This window comes from Oncorhynchus keta, chromosome 13 (genome assembly GCF_023373465.1).
Source record: "Oncorhynchus keta strain PuntledgeMale-10-30-2019 chromosome 13, Oket_V2, whole genome shotgun sequence".
NCBI lineage: Eukaryota > Metazoa > Chordata > Actinopteri > Salmoniformes > Salmonidae > Oncorhynchus > Oncorhynchus keta.
This window is the reverse complement of record NC_068433.1, coordinates 2,459,097-2,479,096: the sequence shown is the minus strand read 5'-3', so window position 1 is coordinate 2,479,096 and position 20,000 is coordinate 2,459,097. Positions and strand designations below refer to the sequence as shown.

The window sequence follows — 20,000 nt, the reverse complement described above, 5'->3', positions numbered from 1 at the left end:
TGTATTATAATGTACTACTGTATTATAATGTACTACTGTATTATAATGTACTACTGTACTGTACTACCGTACTCCACTGTGCTGCACTACTGTACTGTATTATAATGTACTACTGTATTATAATGTACTACTGTATTATAATGTACTACTGTATTGTACTGTACTGCACCACCGTACTCCACTACACTGTACTACTGTACTGTATTATAATGTACTACTGTATTGTACTACTGTATTGTATTGTACTACTGTATTATAATATACTACTGTATTGTACTACTGTATTGTACTACTGTATTGTACTACTGTATTACACTACTGTATTGTACTGTACTACTGTATTGTAATGAACTACTGTATTGTACTGTATTACACTACTGTATTGTAGTGTACTACTGTATTGTACTGTATTGTAATGAACTACTGTATTGTACTGTATTGTAATGAACTACTGTATTGTACTACTGTATTGTACTACTGTATTGTAATATACTACTGTATTGTACTACTGTATTGCACTACTGTATTGGATTGAACTATTGTATTGAACTACTGTATTGGATTGAACTATTGTATTGAACTACTGTATTGTACTACTGTATTGTGATATACTATTGTATTGTACTACTGTATTGTACTGTATTGTACTACTGTACTGTACTGTACTACTGTACTGTATTGTACAACTGTATTGTACAACTGTATTGTACTGTATTGTACTGTATTATACTACTGTATTGTACGTCCAGTGTAGGTCGGTGCTCAGTGGGTGAGGTTGCTGGTTACAGTAAATGTAGAGAGAGGGGGCTCATGGGTAGGAGTCAGTAAGAGCTGGGAGAGGGAGAGAGAGGGGGCTCATGGGTAGGAGTCAGTAAGAGCTGGGAGAGGGAGAGAGAGGGGGCTCATGGGTAGGAGTCAGTAAGAGCTGGGAGAGGGAGAGAGAGGGGGCTCATGGGTAGATGTCAGTAAGAGCTGGGAGAGAGAGAGAGAGAGGGGGGGCTACACACTGTCATATACACACTGTCCTTCACACACTGTCCCTCTACACACAGTGTGTAGAGGACAGTGTGTAGAGGACAGTGTGTATATATGTAGATAAAATACTGTGTGATCTTTTGTCTTCAGGTCAGCAGTGTTGTGTATATTAGTTGGCTGGGGTCTTCAGGTCAGCAGTATTGTGTATATTAGTTGGCTGGGGTCATGAGGTCAGCAGTATTGTGTATATTAGTTGGCTGGGGTCATGAGGTCAGCAGTATTGTGTATATTAGTTGGCTGGGGTCATGAGGTCAGCAGTATTGTGTATATTAGTTGGCTGGGGTCATGAGGTCAGCAGTATTGTGTATATTAGTTGGCTGGGGTCATTAGGTCAGCAGTATTGTGTATATTAGTTGGCTGGGGTCATGAGGTCAGCAGTATTGTGTATATTAGTTGGCTGGGGTCATTAAGTCAGCAGTATTGTGTATATTAGTTGGCTGGGGTCATTAAGTCAGCAGTATTGTGTATATTAGTTGGCTGGGGTCATAAGGTCAGCAGTATTGTGTATATTAGTTGGCTGGGGTCATTAGGTCAGCAGTATTGTGTATATTAGTTGGCTGGGGTCATTAGGTCAGCAGTATTGTGTATATTAGTTGGCTGGGGTCATGAGGTCAGCAGTATTGTGTATATTAGTTGGCTGGGGTCATTAGGTCAGCAGTATTGTGTATATTAGTTGGCTGGGGTCATGAGGTCAGCAGTATTGTGTATATTAGTTGGCTGGGGTCATTAGGTCAGCAGTATTGTGTATATTAGTTGGCTGGGGTCATTAGGTCAGCAGTATTGTGTATATTAGTTGGCTGGGGTCATGAGGTCAGCAGTATTGTGTATATTAGTTGGCTGGGGTCATGAGGTCAGCAGTATTGTGTATATTAGTTGGCTGGGGTCATTAGGTCAGCAGTATTGTGTTGTGTATATTAGTTGGCTGGGGTCATGAGGTCAGCAGTATTGTGTATATTAGTTAGCTGGGGTCATGAGGTCAGCAGTATTGTGTATATTAGTTGGCTGGGGTCATTAGGTCAGCAGTATTGTGTATATTAGTTGGCTGGGGTCATTAGGTCAGCAGTATTGTGTATATTAGTTGGCTGGGGTCATGAGGTCAGCAGTATTGTGTATATTAGTTGGCTGGGGTTATTAGGTCAGCAGTATTGTGTATATTAGTTGGCTGGGGTCATGAGGTCAGCAGTATTGTGTATATTAGTTGGCTGGGGTCATTAGGTCAGCAGTATTGTGTATATTAGTTGGCTGGGGTCATTAGGTCAGCAGTATTGTGTATATTAGTTGGCTGGGGTCATGAGGTCAGCAGTATTGTGTATATTAGTTGGCTGGGGTCATTAGGTCAGCAGTATTGTGTATATTAGTTGGCTGGGGTCATGAGGTCAGCAGTATTGTGTATATTAGTTGTCTGGGGTCAGCAGTATTGTGTATATTAGTTAGCTGGGGTCTTTAGGTCAGCAGTATTGTGTATATTAGTTAGCTGGGGTCTTTAGGTCAGCAGTATTGTGTATATTAGTTGGCTGGGGTCTTTAGGTCAGCAGTATTGTATTGTGTATATTAGTTGGCTGGGGTTATTAGGTCAGCAGTATTGTGTATATTAGTTGGCTGGGGTCAGCAGTATTGTGTATATTAGTTAGCTGGGGTCTTTAGGTCAGCAGTATTGTGTATATTAGTTGGCTGGGGTCATTAGGTCAGCAGTATTGTGTATATTAGTTGGCTGGGGTCATTAGGTCAGCAGTATTGTGTATATTAGTTGGCTGGGGTCATTAGGTCAGCAGTATTGTGTATATTAGTTGTCTGGGGTCTTTAGGTCAGCAGTATTGTGTATATTAGTTGGCTGGGGTCTTTAGGTCAGCAGTATTGTGTATATTAGTTGGCTGGGGTCATTAGGTCAGCAGTATTGTGTATATTAGTTAGCTGGGGTCTTTAGGTTAACGCCCAAGCCAGGTGACACCATACCACTGCTGCCCGGGTGCACATCATGCATGCACCACACACATACTGTTGCACCAGGCTGAGGGGGGACTCCCGTTCCTGCGACACACACGTGTGTCGCTTTCAGATTGATTAAGCCTAATCAACCGGAACAAAACATTGGTTCGGTCAGGTCATATACACACTAGCCGTGTGTTCCTTATCGGTTGTTTTCCCCAAGCGGCCGCAGATTCATTCATTGATTCGGTTCGCCAACACCGTTCTATAATAGTCTATAGCGCCGCAGAATACATACACCCACCGCAGCCCCGGCCATAACAGACGAATGGATGGCCAAGCAACAACCGTATACATTTAGCTTCTCTTAGCTTATATTGTGTAGGCTACATCTCAGAGCGTGTTTCTAAACCGTAGACTACGTGGAGAGACGGAGAAGTGAAGAACGGGCGCGTCACGTTTCCTACGGTCTTCCCCTCTCTCACTCCCTATTCCGCAGTAGTCTATTCCTATACCCTAGAGAGAACAGAAGCACGAGCCCCACCACCAACAAACCCCAATATACCAGATCAATAACACTAGTATACAGTAGTAGCAGTGTCTTTAATAACCCAGAGAAAAACACTGATTTCAAAATCACACTTATAAAACCCCAGGAATAAAAGGAGAATCCGGTGCGTAAAAATAAATAAATAAATATGACCCCGACACTCACTTTATAGAAGATGTGCTTCAGCGTGCCGTAGAAACCCATCGTGGTTTTATTCTTACGTTTTAACGCCCTTCCGCTCTTCCCGGTAGCACAAATAGTGCGGTAGTTAAATAGATGGGTAGTATAGTACTCTTCTTGTCCGAAGGCACAATTCTCCCTCCTCTCTCTTTCCACTTCAGTTAGGTCCAACAGTATCTATCGTTGCCTGCTGCTGCGGACATGTTCGGGCAAGCCTCTCTCCCCGATGCGAACGGGAAGCTTGGAGAGAGTTGGCCGAGCTAGCTCGGTATTCATAGAGGCGCAGAGAGAGACCGAGGTTAGTTCGTTCAGGTCTCACACCGACTGCCAAGCCTACTGGACAACCAGTTTAGTCAGCCAGAGAGGAATGCCGAGAGGGAGGGAGGCGGAGAGAGAGAGCAAAGGGCAACCGGTGAAGAACAAACACCATTGTAAATACAACCCACATTTACATGTATTTATTTTCCCTTTTGTACATCATGACAACACTGTACTGTACACAGAATAGGATAAAACGCCCAGTAGTGGACCGGTTCCCGTTTAGAACGCCCAGTAGTGGACCGGTTCCCGTTTAGAACACCCAGTAGTGGACCGGTTCCCGTCTAGAACGCCCAGTAGTGGACCGGTTCCCGTCTAGAACGCCCAGTAGTGGACCGGTTCCCGTCTAGAACGCCCAGTAGTGGACCGGTTCCGTCTAGAACGCCCAGTAGTGAACCTGTTCCCGGTCTAGAACGCCCAGTAGTGGACCGGTTCCCGTCTAGAACGCCCAGTAGTGGAGAACGCCCAGTATTGGACCGGTTCCCGTCTAGAACGCCCAGTAGTGGACCGGTTCCTGTTTAGAACGCCCAGTAGTGGACCGGTTCCCGGTCTAGAACGCCCAGTAGTGGACCGGTTCCCGTCTAGAACGCCCAGTAGTGGACCGGTTCCGTTTAGAGCGCCCAGTAGTGGGCCGGTTCCCGTCTAGAACGCCCAGTAGTGGACCGGTTCCCGTCTAGAACGCCCAGTAGTGGACCGGTTCCCGTTTAGAACGCCCAGTAGTGGACCGGTTCCCGTCTAGAACGCCCAGTAGTGGACCGGTTCCCGTCTAGAACGCCCAGTAGTGGACCGGTTCCCGTCTAGAACGCCCAGTAGTGGACCGGTTCCCGTCTAGAACGCCCAGTAGTGGACCGGTTCCCGTCTAGAACGCCCAGTAGTGGACCGGTTCCCGTCTAGAACGCCCAGTAGTGGACCGGTTCCCGTCTAGAACGCCCAGTAGTGAACCGGTTCCCGTCTAGAACGCCCAGTAGTGGACCGGTTCCCGTCTAGAACGCCCAGTAGTGGACCGGTTCCCGTCTAGAACGCCCAGTAGTGGACCGGTTCCCGTCTAGAACGCCCAGTAGTGGACCGGTTCCCGTTCTAGAACGCCCAGTAGTGGACCGGTTCCGGTTAGAACGCCCAGTAGTGGACCGGTTCCCGTCTAGAACGCCCAGTAGTGGACCGGTTCCAGTTTAGAACGCCCAGTAGTGGACCGGTTCCAGTTTAGAACGCCCAGTAGTGGACCGGTTCCCGTCTTAGAACGCCCAGTAGTGGGCCGGTTCCCGTCTAGAAGGCCCAGTAGTGGACCGGTTCCCGTTTAGAACGCCCAGTAGTGGACCGGTTCCCGTCTAGAACGCCCAGTAGTGGACCGGTTCCCGTTTAGAACGCCCAGTAGTGGACCGGTTCCCGTCTAGAACGCCCAGTAGTGGACCGGTTCCCGTCTAGAACGCCCAGTAGTGGACCGGTTCCCGTCTAGAACGCCCAGTAGTGGACCGGTTCCGGTTTAGAACGCCCAGTAGTGGACCGGTTCCCGTCTAGAACGCCCAGTAGTGGACCGGTTCCCGTCTAGAACGCCCAGTAGTGGACCGGTTCCCGTTTAGAACGCCCAGTAGTGGACCGGTTCCCGTTTAGACCGCCCAGTAGTGGACCGGTTCCCGTCTAGACGCCCAGTAGTGGACCGGTTCCCGTTTAGAACGCCCAGTAGTGGACCGGTTCCCGTCTAGAACGCCCAGTAGTGGACCGGTTCCGGTTTAGAACGCCCAGTAGTGGACCGGTTCCCGTTTTAGAACGCCCAGTAGTGGACCGGTTCCCGTCTAGAACGCCCAGTAGTGGACCGGTTCCGGTTTAGAACGCCCCTGTAGTGGACCGGTTCCGTTTAGAACGCCCAGTAGTGGACCGGTTCCCGTTTAGAACGCCCAGTAGTGGACCGGTTCCCGTTTAGAACGCCCAGTAGTGGACCGGTTCCCGTTTAGAACGCCCAGTAGTGGACCGGTTCCCGTTTAGAACGCCCAGTAGTGGACCGGTTCCCGTCTAGAACGCCCAGTAGTGGACCGGTTCCCGTTTAGAACGCCCAGTAGTGGACCGGTTCCCGTTTAGAACGCCCAGTAGTGGACCGGTTCCCGTCTAGAACGCCCAGTAGTGGACCGGGTTTAGAACGCCCAGTAGTGGACCGGTTCCCGTCTAGAACGCCCAGTAGTGGACCGGTTTTAGAACGCCCAGTAGTGGACCGGTTCCCGTCTAGAACGCCCAGTAGTGGACCGGTTTAGAACGCCCAGTAGTGGACCGGTTTAGAACGCCCAGTAGTGGACCGGTTCCCGTCTAGAACGCCCAGTAGTGGACCGGTTCCCGTTTAGAACGCCCAGTAGTGGACCGGTTCCCGTTTAGAACGCCCAGTAGTGGACCGGTTCCGGTTTAGAACGCCCAGTAGTGGACCGGTTCCCATTTAGAACGCCCAGTAGTGGACCGGTTCCCATTTAGAACGCCCAGTAGTGGACCGGTTCCGGTTTAGAACGCCCAGTAGTGGACCGGTTCCCGTTTAGAACGCCCAGTAGTGGACCGGTTCCCGTTTAGAACGCCCAGTAGTGGACCGGTTCCCGTTTAGAACGCCCAGTAGTGGACCGGTTCCCGTTTAGAACGCCCAGTAGTGGACCGGTTCCGGTTTAGAACGCCCAGTAGTGGACCGGTTCCCGTTTAGAACGCCCAGTAGTGAACCGGTTCCCATCTAGAACGCCCAGTAGTGAACCGGTTCCCGTCTAGAACGCCCAGTAGTGGACCGGTTCCCGTCTAGAACGCCCAGTAGTGGACCGGTTCCCGTTTAGAACGCCCAGAACGCCCAGTAGTGGACCGGTTCCCGTCTAGAACGCCCAGTAGTGGACCGGTTCGGTTTAGAGCGCCCAGTAGTGGACCGGTTCCCGTTTAGAACGGCCAGTAGTGGACCGGTTCCCGTTTTAGAACGCCCAGTAGTGGACCGGTTCCCGTCTAGAACGCCCAGTAGTGGACCGGTTCCCGTCTAGAACGCCCAGTAGTGGACCGGTTCCGGTTTAGAACGCCCAGTAGTGGACCGGTTCCCGTCTAGAACGCCCAGTAGTGGACCGGTTCCCGTTTAGAACGCCCAGTAGTGGACCGGTTCCCATCTAGAACGCCCAGTAGTGGACCGGTTCCCGTCTAGAACGCCCAGTAGTGGACCGGTTCCCGGTTCCCGTTTAGAACGCCCAGTAGTGGACCGGTTCCCGTTTAGAACGCCCAGTAGTGGACCGGTTCCCGTTTAGAACAGTAGTGGCCCAGTAGTGGACCAGTAGTGGTTCCGGTTTAGAGCGCCCAGTAGTGGACCGGTTCCCGTTCTAGAACGCCCAGTAGTGGACCGGTTCCGGTTTAGAGCGCCCAGTAGTGGGCCGGTTCCCGTCTAGAACGCCCAGTAGTGGACCGGTTCCCGTTTAGAACGCCCAGTAGTGGACCGGTTCCGTTTAGAACGCCCAGTAGTGGACCGGTTCCCGTCTAGAACGCCCAGTAGTGGACCGGTTCCCGTCTAGAACGCCCAGTAGTGGACCGGTTCCCGTCTAGAACGCCCAGTAGTGGACCGGTTCCGTCTAGAACGCCCAGTAGTGGACCGGTTCCCGTCTAGAACGCCCAGTAGTGGACCGGTTCCCGTTTAGAACGCCCAGTAGTGGACCGGTTCCCGTTTAGAACGCCCAGTAGTGAACCGGTTCCCGTCTAGAACGCCCAGTAGTGGACCGGTTCCCGTCTAGAACGCCCAGTAGTGGACCGGTTCCCGTCTAGAACGCCCAGTAGTGGACCGGTTCCCGTCTAGAACGCCCAGTAGTGGACCGGTTCCCGTTTAGAACGCCCAGTAGTGGACCGGTTCCCGTTTAGAACGCCCAGTAGTGGACCGGTTCCCGTCTAGAACGCCCAGTAGTGGACCGCCCAGTTCCGGTTTAGAACGCCCAGTAGTGGACCGGTTCCGGTTTAGAACGCCCAGTAGTGGACCGGTTCCGGTTTAGAACGCCCAGTAGTGGACCGGTTCCCGTTTAGAACGCCCAGTAGTGGACCGGTTCCGGTTTAGAACGCCCAATAGTGGACCGGTTCCCGTTTAGAACGCCCAGTAGTGGACCGGTTCCCGTTTAGAACGCCCAGTAGTGGACCGGTTCCCGTCTAGAACGCCCAGTAGTGGACCGGTTCCGTCTAGAACGCCCAGTAGTGGACCGGTTCCGTTGCCGGTTTAGAACGCCCAATAGTGGACCGGTTCCCGTTTAGAACGCCCAATAGTGGACCGGTTCCCGTTTAGAACGCCCAGTAGTGGACCGGTTCCCGTCTAGAACGCCCAGTAGTGGACCGGTTCCCGTCTAGAACGCCCAGTAGTGGACCGGTTCCCGTTTAGAACGCCCAGTAGTGGACCGGTTCCCGTTAGAACGCCCAGTAGTGGACCGGTTCCGTCTAGAACGCCCAGTAGTGGACCGGTTCCAGTTTAGAACGCCCAGTAGTGGACCGGTTCCAGTTTAGAACGCCCAGTAGTGGACCGGTTCCCGTTTAGAACGCCCAGTAGTGGGCCGGTTCCCGTCTAGAAGGCCCAGTAGTGGACCGGTTCCCGTTTAGAACGCCCAGTAGTGGGCCGGTTCCCGTCTAGAACGCCCAGTAGTGGGCCGGTTCCCGTTTAGAACGCCCAGTAGTGGACCGGTTCCGTTTAGAACACCCAGTAGTGGACCGGTTCCCGTCTAGAACGCCCAGTAGTGGACCGGTTCCGTCTAGAACGCCCAGTAGTGGACCGGTTCCCGTCTAGACCGCCCAGTAGTGGACCGGTTCCCGTTTAGAACGACCAGTAGTGGACCGGTTCCGGTTTAGACCGCCCAGTAGTGGACCGGTTCCCGTCTAGACCGCCCAGTAGTGGACCGGTTCCCGTTTAGAACGCCCAGTAGTGGACCGGTTCCCGTCTAGAACGCCCAGTAGTGGACCGGTTCCCGTTTAGAACGCCCAGTAGTGGACCGGTTCCCGTTTAGAACGCCCAGTAGTGGACCGGTTCCCGTCTAGAACGCCCAGTAGTGGACCGGTTCCGGTTTAGAACGCCCAGTAGTGGACCGGTTCCGGTTTAGAACGCCCAGTAGTGGACCGGTTCCGGTTTAGAACGCCCAGTAGTGGACCGGTTCCCGTTTAGAACGCCCAGTAGTGGACCGGTTCCCGTTTAGAACGCCCAGTAGTGGACCGGTTCCCGTTTAGAACGCCCAGTAGTGGACCGGTTCCCGTCTAGAACGCCCAGTAGTGGACCGGTTCCGGTTTAGAACGCCCAGTAGTGGACCGGTTCCCGTTTAGAACGCCCAGTAGTGGACCGGTTCCCGTCTAGAACGCCCAGTAGTGGACCGGTTTAGAACGCCCAGTAGTGGACCGGTTCCCGTCTAGAACGCCCAGTAGTGGACCGGTTTAGAACGCCCAGTAGTGGACCGGTTTAGAACGCCCAGTAGTGGACCGGTTCCCGTCTAGAACGCCCAGTAGTGGACCGGTTCCCGTTTAGAACGCCCAGTAGTGGACCGGTTCCCGTTTAGAACGCCCAGTAGTGGACCGGTTCCGGTTTAGAACGCCCAGTAGTGGACCGGTTCCCATTTAGAACGCCCAGTAGTGGACCGGTTCCCATTTAGAACGCCCAGTAGTGGACCGGTTCCGGTTTAGAACGCCCAGTAGTGGACCGGTTCCCATTTAGAACGCCCAGTAGTGGACCGGTTCCCGTTTAGAACGGCCAGTAGTGGACCGGTTCCCGTTTAGAACGCCCAGTAGTGGACCGGTTCCGTTTAGAACGCCCAGTAGTGGACCGGTTCGGTTTAGAACGCCCAGTAGTGGACCGGTTCCGGTTTAGAACGCCCAGTAGTGGACCGGTTCCCATCTAGAACGCCCAGTAGTGGACCGGTTCCCGTCTAGAACGCCCAGTAGTGGACCGGTTCCCGTCTAGAACGCCCAGTAGTGGACCGGTTCCCGTTTAGAACGCCCAGTAGTGGACCGGTTCCCGTCTAGAACGCCCAGTAGTGGACCGGTTCCGGTTTAGAGCGCCCAGTAGTGGACCGGTTCCCGTTTAGAACGGCCAGTAGTGGACCGGTTCCCGTTTAGAACGCCCAGTAGTGGACCGGTTCCGTCTAGAACGCCCAGTAGTGGACCGGTTCCCGTCTAGAACGCCCAGTAGTGGACCGGTTCCGGTTTAGAACGCCCAGTAGTGGACCGGTTCCCGTCTAGAACGCCCAGTAGTGGACCGGTTCCCGTTTAGAACGCCCAGTAGTGGACCGGTTCCCATCTAGAACGCCCAGTAGTGGACCGGTTCCCGTCTAGAACGCCCAGTAGTGGACCGGTTCCCGTTTAGAATGCCCAATAGTGGACCGGTTCCCGTTTAGAACGCCCAGTAGTGGACCGGTTCCCGTTTAGAACGCCCAGTAGTGGACCGGTTCCGGTTTAGAGCGCCCAGTAGTGGACGGTTCCCGTCTAGAAGAACGACCAGTAGTGGACCGGTTCCGTCTAGAACGCCCAGTAGTGGACCGGTTCCCGTCTAGAACGCCCAGTAGTGGACCGGTTCCCGTTTAGAACGCCCAGTAGTGGACCGGTTCCCGTCTAGAACGCCCAGTAGTGGACCGGTTCCGGTTTAGAACGCCCAGTAGTGGACCGGTTCCGGTTTAGAACGCCCAGTAGTGGACCGGTTCCGGTTTAGAACGCCCAGTAGTGGACCGGTTCCCGTTTAGAACGCCCAGTAGTGGACCGGTTCCCGTTTAGAACGCCCAGTAGTGGACCGGTTCCCGTTTAGAACGCCCAGTAGTGGACCGGTTCCGGTTTAGAACGCCCAGTAGTGGACCGGTTCCGGTTTAAAACGCTCAATAGTGGACCGGTTCCGGTTTAGAACGCCCAATAGTGGACCGGTTCCCGTCTAGAACGCCCAGTAGTGGACCGGTTCCCGTCTAGAACGCCCAGTAGTGGGCCGGTTCCCGTCTAGAACGCCCAGTAGTGGACCGGTTCCCGTCTAGAACGCCCAGTAGTGGACCGGTTCCCGTTTAGAACGCCCAGTAGTGGACCGGTTCCCGTTTAGAACGCCCAGTAGTGGACCGGTTCCCGTCTAGAATGCCCAGTAGTGGACCGGTTGCCGTCTAGAACGCCCAGTAGTGGACCGGTTCCCGTTTAGAACGCCCAGTAGTGGACCGGTTCCCGTTTAGAACGCCCAGTAGTGGACCGGTTCCAGTTTAGAACGCCCATTAGTGGACCGGTTCCCGTCTAGAACGCCCAGTAGTGGACCGGTTCCCGTCTAGAACGCCCAGTAGTGGACCGGTTCCCGTCTAGAACGCCCAGCAGTGGACCGGTTCACGTTTAGAACGCCCAGTAGTGGACCGGTTCCCGTTTAGAACGCCCAGTAGTGGACCGGTTCACGTTTAGAACGCCCAGTAGTGGACCGGTTCACGTTTAGAATGCCCAGTGTTTCAGCTTTTCTCTAAAAGCCTTGATGTTCATCAGTCCAAGGTCATAAACAGCACAAGACACCACGGAAGAAGACACTGCTTTCCAAAAAAACATTGCTGCATGTCTGAAGTTTGTAAAAGAGCACCTGGATGTTCCACAGCACTACTGGCAAAATATTCTGTGGACAGATGAAACTAATGATGAGTTGTTTGGGAGGAACACACCACTATGTGTGGAGTAAAGGCACAGCACACCAACATCGACACCTCATCCCAACTGTAAAGTCTGGTGGAGGGAGCATCATGGTTTGGGACTGCTTTGCTGAGAGAGAGAGAGAGATGTGGACAGATTAAACTAAAGATGAGTTGTTTGGGAGGAACACACAACTATGTGTGGAGTAAAGAAGGCACAGCTCACCAACATCAACACCTCATCCCAACTGTAAAGTCTGGTGGAGGGAGCATCATGGTTTGGGGCTGCTTTGCTGCCTCAGGGCCTGGACAGCATGTTATCATCGACAGAAAAATGAATTCCCAAGTTTATCAAGACATTTTGCTGGACAATGTTATGCTATCTGTCCACCAATCGAAGCTCATCAGAAGTTGGGTGATGCAACAGGACAACGACCCAAAACACAGAAGTAAATCAACAACAGAATGGCTTCAACAAATACACCTTCTGGAGTGGCCCAGTCAGAGTCCTGACCTCAACCCGATTGAGATGCTATGACATGACCTCAAGAGACCGGTTCACACCAGACATCCCAATAATATTGCTGATCTGAAACAGTTTTGTAAAGAGGAAGGGTCCAAAATTCCTCCTGACCGTTGTGCAGGTCTGATCCGCAACTACAGAAAACGTTTGGTTGAGGTTATTGCTGCCAAAGGAGGGTCAACCCAGTTTTTAAATCCAAGGGTTCACGTGCTTTTCCCACCCTACACTGCGAATGTTTGTTTACACGGTGTGTTCCATAAAGACATGAAGATCATATTTTATGACCAATTTATTCAGAAATCCAGGTATTTCCAAAGGGTTTACGTACTTTTCCTTGCCTCTGTACGTCACAATGGGATACCGGACTATCCCGTCTCTGGACTCTGAATTAGAGGGGAGAGGTGGGTTCTTACCTTGATGTTGAGGAGTGTCCAAGGTGTTTCGGGGTTCAGTCTGTCCGACATCAACTCAGAGTTCTCATCCGAGACAAACACCTGGTTCCTTCCCTCTTCCTCCTCCTCTTCTAACAGGGCAGAACGGTCACTCTCGTCTTCACCCATCTCTTCTGCTTGCTCGCCTTCATCTCCTTGCTCGTTCTCATCATCCTCCTTTCTACATTCCTCTTCCTCTCCATTCCGCTCCCCCTCTTTTTCAGTCTGGGTACTGTGGGAGGTTTTTGATTGGCCATCTCTTTCCCTAGCCGCGCTCTCATCGGCTGTTACCTCAGTTCCGAACGGTTCCGAGGGGCAGGACTCCTCCGCTATGGTAACTATGGAAATGCTGACCACCTCCCCCTCCTCTCTGCCAATAAACTCCTCACCACCTCCCTTTCTCCTTTCTTCCCCAGAGGAAGATGAAGAGATGAAGGAAGAGAGGGAGGAGATTGAAGAGATGGAGGAGGAAGAGGGGGTGCTGCCTAGCAGCGATACCCCCATAGAGTCTCCCCTCCCTGGCAGGGGTTGACCCGTGTTACCCCCTCTGGTCAACGGGTCCTGTTTCATCACTAAACTAGACTTCTCTCCTACGGTCTTCAGGTGAGAGAACAGGAGGGACTGGGCATCCTGGAGAAAGGATAGACAGGGGTTAGAAGAATAGAACTAGGAGGAGTACTCCAGCGACACAAAAGACGACAGAAGAGGCGAGATTGGACTCCTAGATAAACAAGGGGAGGACAGAGGAGAGAGAAAGGGGGATAGAAATTAGAGGAGTACTCTGTCAAAAGGGCTGGGAGTTTTTCCCCTGACTTGCTAAGACAAACACTACTCCCACTGTCTTCACACTAGATAGCAGGAGAGATGGGTTATCATGGATAAACAAGTAGAAGATCACTTAGTAATTGGAGGAATACTAAACAATGAGGCTGGGAGTTTACCCTGTCAGTATGAATGAAATTAGTGGGTCCTGCCATGATGACTATATTAGATTTAATCTACTTGTCCTATAGATTTTTGCCATTTTAAAATTATTACTTGGAATAAACTGACAGCTAAAACGCTCCTTGTCCCGGAATGGCATGTTAGCTAGCCACGGATCTACTTGTTGTCACTAGCTAGCCACAGATCTACTTGTTGTCACTAGCTAGCCACAGATCTACTTGTTGTCACTAGCTAGCCACAGATCTACTTGTTGTCACTAGCAAGCCACAGATCTACTTGTTGTCACTAGCTAGCCACAGATCTACTTGTTGTCACTAGCTAGCCACAGATCTACTTGTTGTCACTAGCAAGCCACAGATCTACTTGTTGTCACTAGCAAGCCACAGATCTACTTGTTGTCACTAGCAAGCCACAGATCTACTTGTTGTCACTAGCAAGCCACAGATCTACTTGTTGTCACTAGCTAGCCACAGATCTACTTGTTGTCACTAGCTAGCCACAGATCTACTTGTTGTCACTAGCAAGCCACAGATCTACTTGTTGTCACTAGCTAGCCACAGATCTACTTGTTGTCACTAGCAAGCCACAGATCTACTTGTTGTCACTAGCTAGCCACAGATCTACTTGTTGTCACTAGCAAGCCACAGATCTACTTGTTGTCACTAGCTAGCCACAGATCTACTTGTTGTCACTAGCTAGCCACAGATCTACTTGTTGTCACTAGCTAGCCACAGATCTACTTGTTGTCACTAGCAAGCCACAGATCTACTTGTTGTCACTAGCTAGCCACAGATCTACTTGTTGTCACTAGCAAGCCACAGATCTACTTGTTGTCACTAGCAAGCCACAGATCTACTTGTTGTCACTAGCTAGCCACAGATCTACTTGTTGTCACTAGCAAGCCACAGATCTACTTGTTGTCACTAGCTAGCCACAGATCTACTTGTTGTCACTAGCAAGCCACAGATCTACTTGTTGTCACTAGCAAGCCACAGATCTACTTGTTGTCACTAGCAAGCCACAGATCTACTTGTTGTCACTAGCTAGCCACAGATCTACTTGTTGTCACTAGCAAGCCACAGATCTACTTGTTGTCACTAGCTAGCCACAGATCTACTTGTTGTCACTAGCTAGCCACAGATCTACTTGTTGTCACTAGCTAGCCACAGATCTACTTGTTGTCACTAGCAAGCCACAGATCTACTTGTTGTCACTAGCTAGCCACAGATCTACTTGTTGTCACTAGCAAGCCACAGATCTACTTGTTGTCACTAGCAAGCCACAGATCTACTTGTTGTCACTAGCTAGCCACAGATCTACTTGTTGTCACTAGCAAGCCACAGATCTACTTGTTGTCACTAGCAAGCCACAGATCTACTTGTTGTCACTAGCTAGCCACAGATCTACTTGTTGTCACTAGCAAGCCACAGATCTACTTGTTGTCACTAGCAAGCCACAGATCTACTTGTTGTCACTAGCTAGCCACAGATCTACTTGTTGTCACTAGCTAGCCACAGATCTACTTGTTGTCACTAGCAAGCCACAGATCTACTTGTTGTCACTAGCAAGCCACAGATCTACTTCTTGTCACTAGCTAGCCACAGATCTACTTCTTGTCACTAGCAAGCCACAGATCTACTTGTTGTCACTAGCAAGCCACCGATCTACTTGTTGTCACTAGCTAGCCACAGATCTACTTGTTGTCACTAGCTAGCCACAGATCTACTTGTTGTCACTAGCTAGCCACAGATCTACTTGTTGTCACTAGCTAGCCACAGATCTACTTGTTGTCACTAGCAAGCCACAGATCTACTTGTTGTCACTAGCTAGCCACAGATCTACTTGTTGTCACTAGCAAGCCACAGATCTACTTGTTGTCACTAGCAAGCCACAGATCTACTTGTTGTCACTAGCAAGCCACAGATCTACTTCTTGTCACTAGCAAGCCACAGATCTACTTCTTGTCACTAGCAAGCCACATATCTACTTGTTGTCACTAGCTAGCCACAGATCTACTTGTTGTCACTAGCAAGCCACAGATCTACTTGTTGTCACTAGCTAGCCACAGATCTACTTGTTGTCACTAGCAAGCCACAGATCTACTTGTTGTCACTAGCAAGCCACAGATCTACTTCTTGTCACTAGCAAGCCACAGATCTACTTCTTGTCACCAGCAAGCCACAGATCTACTTGTTGTCACTAGCAAGCCACATATCTACTTGTTGTCACTAGCTAGCCACAGATCTACTTGTTGTCACTAGCAAGCCACATATCTACTTGTTGTCACTAGCAAGCCACAGATCTACTTGTTGTCACTAGCTAGCCACAGATCTACTTGTTGTCACTAGCAAGCCACAGATCTACTTGTTGTCACTAGCTAGCCACAGATCTACTTGTTGTCACTAGCAAGCCACAGATCTACTTGTTGTCACTAGCTAGCCACAGATCTACTTGTTGTCACTAGCAAGCCACAGATCTACTTGTTGTCACTAGCTAGCCACAGATCTACTTGTTGTCACTAGCAAGCCACAGATCTACTTGTTGTCACTAGCAAGTCACAGATCTACTTGTTGTCACTAGCAAGCCACAGATCTACTTGTTGTCACTAGCAAGCCAACTAGCTACGTACCGAAGGTTGCTGTGTTGTAAGTTGTCATTGTACAGTTTACATTCATGGTATCACGTTTCCATAACTAAATAGTTAGATTACAAATACACACACACACACACATATATATATATATTTAAAGACTGCACCCGATAGCAGTTTTTTTCGGGCGGAGATCTCGAGAAGTCAAACTGTCTGCCTTTGCTACAGATGATCAGCAGAGATAATACCATGGATAGATGGTACATATTTATATTGGTTTACAGTTTAGTGCTACGCGGCGTTTGTCAATCTATCGAACACAACTGTAAGTATTTAGCAAAAATTGTGCAAGATTTGACATTGCCAACAAAGTGTTCAGAATAAATACATATACAATGTTAAAACCAGCTCATTCAACAACTGATATCGATCATCTCGAAAACTAAAGCAGTTAACTTCATATGTCTCAACACTTGTCATAGTTAGCTAGCTAACTTCTGAATTCGTTGACACTTTTATCCCTAAACGCTTCAACTACAAGAAGTATCCTACTAAATGTATTCAATAGCCACCACGTATTAAACTAACACACGATTAAAAAGCAAACTCACTTTCGACAAAAAAACAGAGAGCCGCTGTTGCTAGTAACTAAGGTTACTAGTGCCGTGTTGTGTTGTCCTGTCTTCGCACTCGAAATAAAGGGGATTTTGGACACTTTCCCCCACTAGAATACGCTTATCGCATCCTAACAACCTTTCATCAGACGGCGAGATACACGCAGACTGCTGATATCAACATGAAACGTTAAAATCAGGTCAGAGGAAGAGGCACTGCTCAGTCTCATCTGTAAGAGAGACAAAACTGTTTTGACGCGCTGTGATGACGTCAGGTCGATTTCACGCTCCATGGCGCCTTGTTATGACTCGTTTGTTTACAGGGACAATTTTTCTGAAGCTTGGCAAATTAGAATCTAAAAAAAAACATTTTTTTTTAATGATATATGGCAAAGAAAACAAATGTTTGGTAATCTAGGACTTGACAAATAATATGTCAGATTTCATAGATTTCCCCAGTATCTCTACATTCATCTTCTACACATCTGCCATTCCAGTGTTTAATTGGTATATTGTAATTACTTCTCCACCATGGCCTATTTATTTCCTTATCTTACCTATATATATATATATCTTACCTCATTTGCACTCACTGTATAGAGACTTTTTGTTTTATTTTGTTCTACTGTGTTATTGACTTGTTAATTGTTTACTCCATGTGTAACTCTGTGTTGTCTGTTCACACTGCAATGCTTTATCTTGGCCAGGTCGCAGTTGCAAATGAGAACTTGTTCTCAACTAGCCTACCTGGTTAAGTAAAGGTGAAATAAAAAAGTACAAAATAATGACAAATGAATGAAGCTGACGAGTTGTGATATTGTCTTGAAAAACTTTAGTAGGAAGAAAATCAATTATTATCACACACTCGCGTTCAGATGTGATTCACTGTGGCTGCAAGGCTCGTACATAATATCATTATGACCATGTATCTGTCATAATAAAAACTGTTCATACAGCGAGAGAAGCATTGGAGAGAGGAATACTTTGTTTGATTATTATTTACTACACTTAAAGAAATATAACACAGAGGCTTTCTAAAATAATTATTTTGAGAATGGAATGTTTCTGTTGAAAACAGGGTTTTAAGACCCTTGTCAAAACAAATACACGTCTGAAATAGCCCCCTTTTCCTTGTATAGGGCTCTGGTCAAAAATAGTGCACTATATAGGGAATAGTGTGCCATTTCAGACACAGGCATCTGCTCTAAAAAGGATAGAGTGGTTAAAGTATACACAGTCTAGAGGTCAGGCCAGGCAGGGGTTCAGTAACCAGATCAGAGTCCAAACAGTACCAGATGAAGGGCAGTCTAGAGGTCAGACCAGGCAGGGGTCCAGTAACCAGATCAGAGTCCAAACAGTACCAGATGAAGGGCAGTCTCGAGGTCAGACCAGGCAGGGGTCCAGTAACCAGATCAGAGTCCAAACAGTACCAGATGAAGGGCAGTCTCGAGGTCAGGTCAGGCAGGGGTCCAGTAACCAGATCAGAGTCCAGTAACCAGATCAGAGTCCAGTAACCAGATCAGGGTTCAGTAACCAGATCAGGGTCCAGTAACCAGATCAGGGTCCAGTAACCAGATCAGGGTCCAGTAACCAGATCAGAGTCCAGTAACCAGATCAGAGTCCAGTAACCAGATCAGAGTCCAGTAACCAGATCAGAGTCCAGTAACCAGATCAGGGTCCAGTAACCAGATCAGGGTCCAGTAACCAGATCAGGGTCCAGTAACCAGATCAGGGTCCAGTAACCAGATCAGGGTCCAGTAACCAGATCAGGGTCCAGTAACCAGATCAGAGTCCAGTAACCAGATCAGAGTCCAGTAACCAGATCAGGGTCCAGTAACCAGATCAGAGTCCAGTAACCAGATCAGGGTCCAGTAACCAGATCAGGGTCCAGTAACCAGATCAGAGTCCAGTAACCAGATCAGGGTCCAGTAACCAGATCAGAGTCCAGTAACCAGATCAGGGTCCAGTAACCAGATCAGGGTCCAGTAACCAGATCAGGGTCCAGTAACCAGATCAGGGTCCAGTAACCAGATCAGGGTCCAGTAACCAGATCAGAGTCCAGTAACCAGATCAGGGTCCAGTAACCAGATCAGAGTCCAGTAACCAGATCAGGGTCCAGTAACCAGATCAGAGTCCAGTAACCAGATCAGAGTCCAGTAACCAGATCAGGGTCCAGTAACCAGATCAGAGTCCAGTAACCAGATCAGAGTCCAGTAACCAGATCAGAGTCCACTAACCAGATCAGGGTCCAGTAACCAGATCAGAGTCCAGTAACCAGATCAGGGTCCAGTAACCAGATCAGAGTCCAGTAACCAGATCAGAGTCCAGTAACCAGATCAGAGTCCAGTAACCAGATCAGGGTCCAGTAACCAGATCAGGGTCCAGTAACCAGATCAGAGTCCAGTAACCAGATCAGGGTCCAGTAACCAGATCAGAGTCCAGTAACCAGATCAGGGTCCAGTAACCAGATCAGAGTCCAGTAACCAGATCAGAGTCCAGTAACCAGATCAGAGTCCAGTAACCAGATCAGGGTCCAGTAACCAGATCAGAGTCCAGTAACCAGATCAGGGTCCAGTAACCAGATCAGAGTCCAGTAACCAGATCAGAGTCCAGTAACCAGATCAGGGTCCAGTAACCAGATCAGGGTCCAGTAACCAGATCAGGGTCCAGTAACCAGATCAGAGTCCAGTAACCAGATCAGGGTCCAGTAACCAGATCAGAGTCCAGTAACCAGATCAGGGTCCAGTAACCAGATCAGAGTCCAGTAACCAGATCAGAGTCCAGTAACCAGATCAGAGTCCAGTAACCAGATCAGAGTCCAGTAACCAGATCAGAGTCCAGTAACCAGATCAGAGTCCAGTAACCAGATCAGGGTCCAGTAACCAGATCAGGGTCCAGTAACCAGATCAGAGTCCAGTAACCAGATCAGGGTCCAGTAACCAGATCAGAGTCCAGTAACCAGATCAGAGTCCAGTAACCAGATCAGAGTCCAGTAACCAGATCAGGGTCCAGTAACCAGATCAGGGTCCAGTAACCAGATCAGAGTCCAGTAACCAGATCAGGGTCCAGTAACCAGAGAGTCAGAGTCCAGTAACCAGATCAGGGTCCAGTAACCAGATCAGAGTCCAGTAACCAGATCAGAGTCCAGTAACCAGTCAGAGTCCAGTAACCAGATCAGAGTCCAGTAACCAGATCAGAGTCCAGTAACCAGTCAGAGTCCAGTAACCAGATCAGAGTCCAGTAACCAGATCAGAGTCCAGTAACCAGATCAGAGTCCAGTAACCAGATCAGAGTCCAGTAACCAGATC

General features: G+C 49.6%; 1 long non-coding RNA gene and 1 pseudogene across 6 annotated transcripts; one reads left to right on the top strand and one right to left on the bottom strand.

Annotated features, from left to right (window-relative positions):
• LOC127906602 (F-box/WD repeat-containing protein 7-like) overlaps positions 1–16,947 on the bottom strand; it is a 90,112-nt pseudogene extending 73,165 nt beyond the window's left edge.
• On the top strand, positions 1,055–3,645 carry LOC127906606 (uncharacterized). Of its 6 annotated transcripts, none has more exons than XR_008062030.1 (5): positions 1,055–1,405; positions 1,606–1,765; positions 1,806–1,925; positions 2,171–2,410; positions 2,800–3,645. It is a non-coding gene; the product is annotated as an uncharacterized LOC127906606 (long non-coding RNA). The 6 variants fall into 6 exon arrangements; XR_008062027.1 differs by having other exon boundaries at positions 1,606–1,885; positions 1,926–2,250; positions 2,291–2,410; XR_008062029.1 differs by having other exon boundaries at positions 1,606–1,885; positions 1,971–2,410.
• Positions 16,948–20,000: the final 3,053 nt, after the last annotated feature.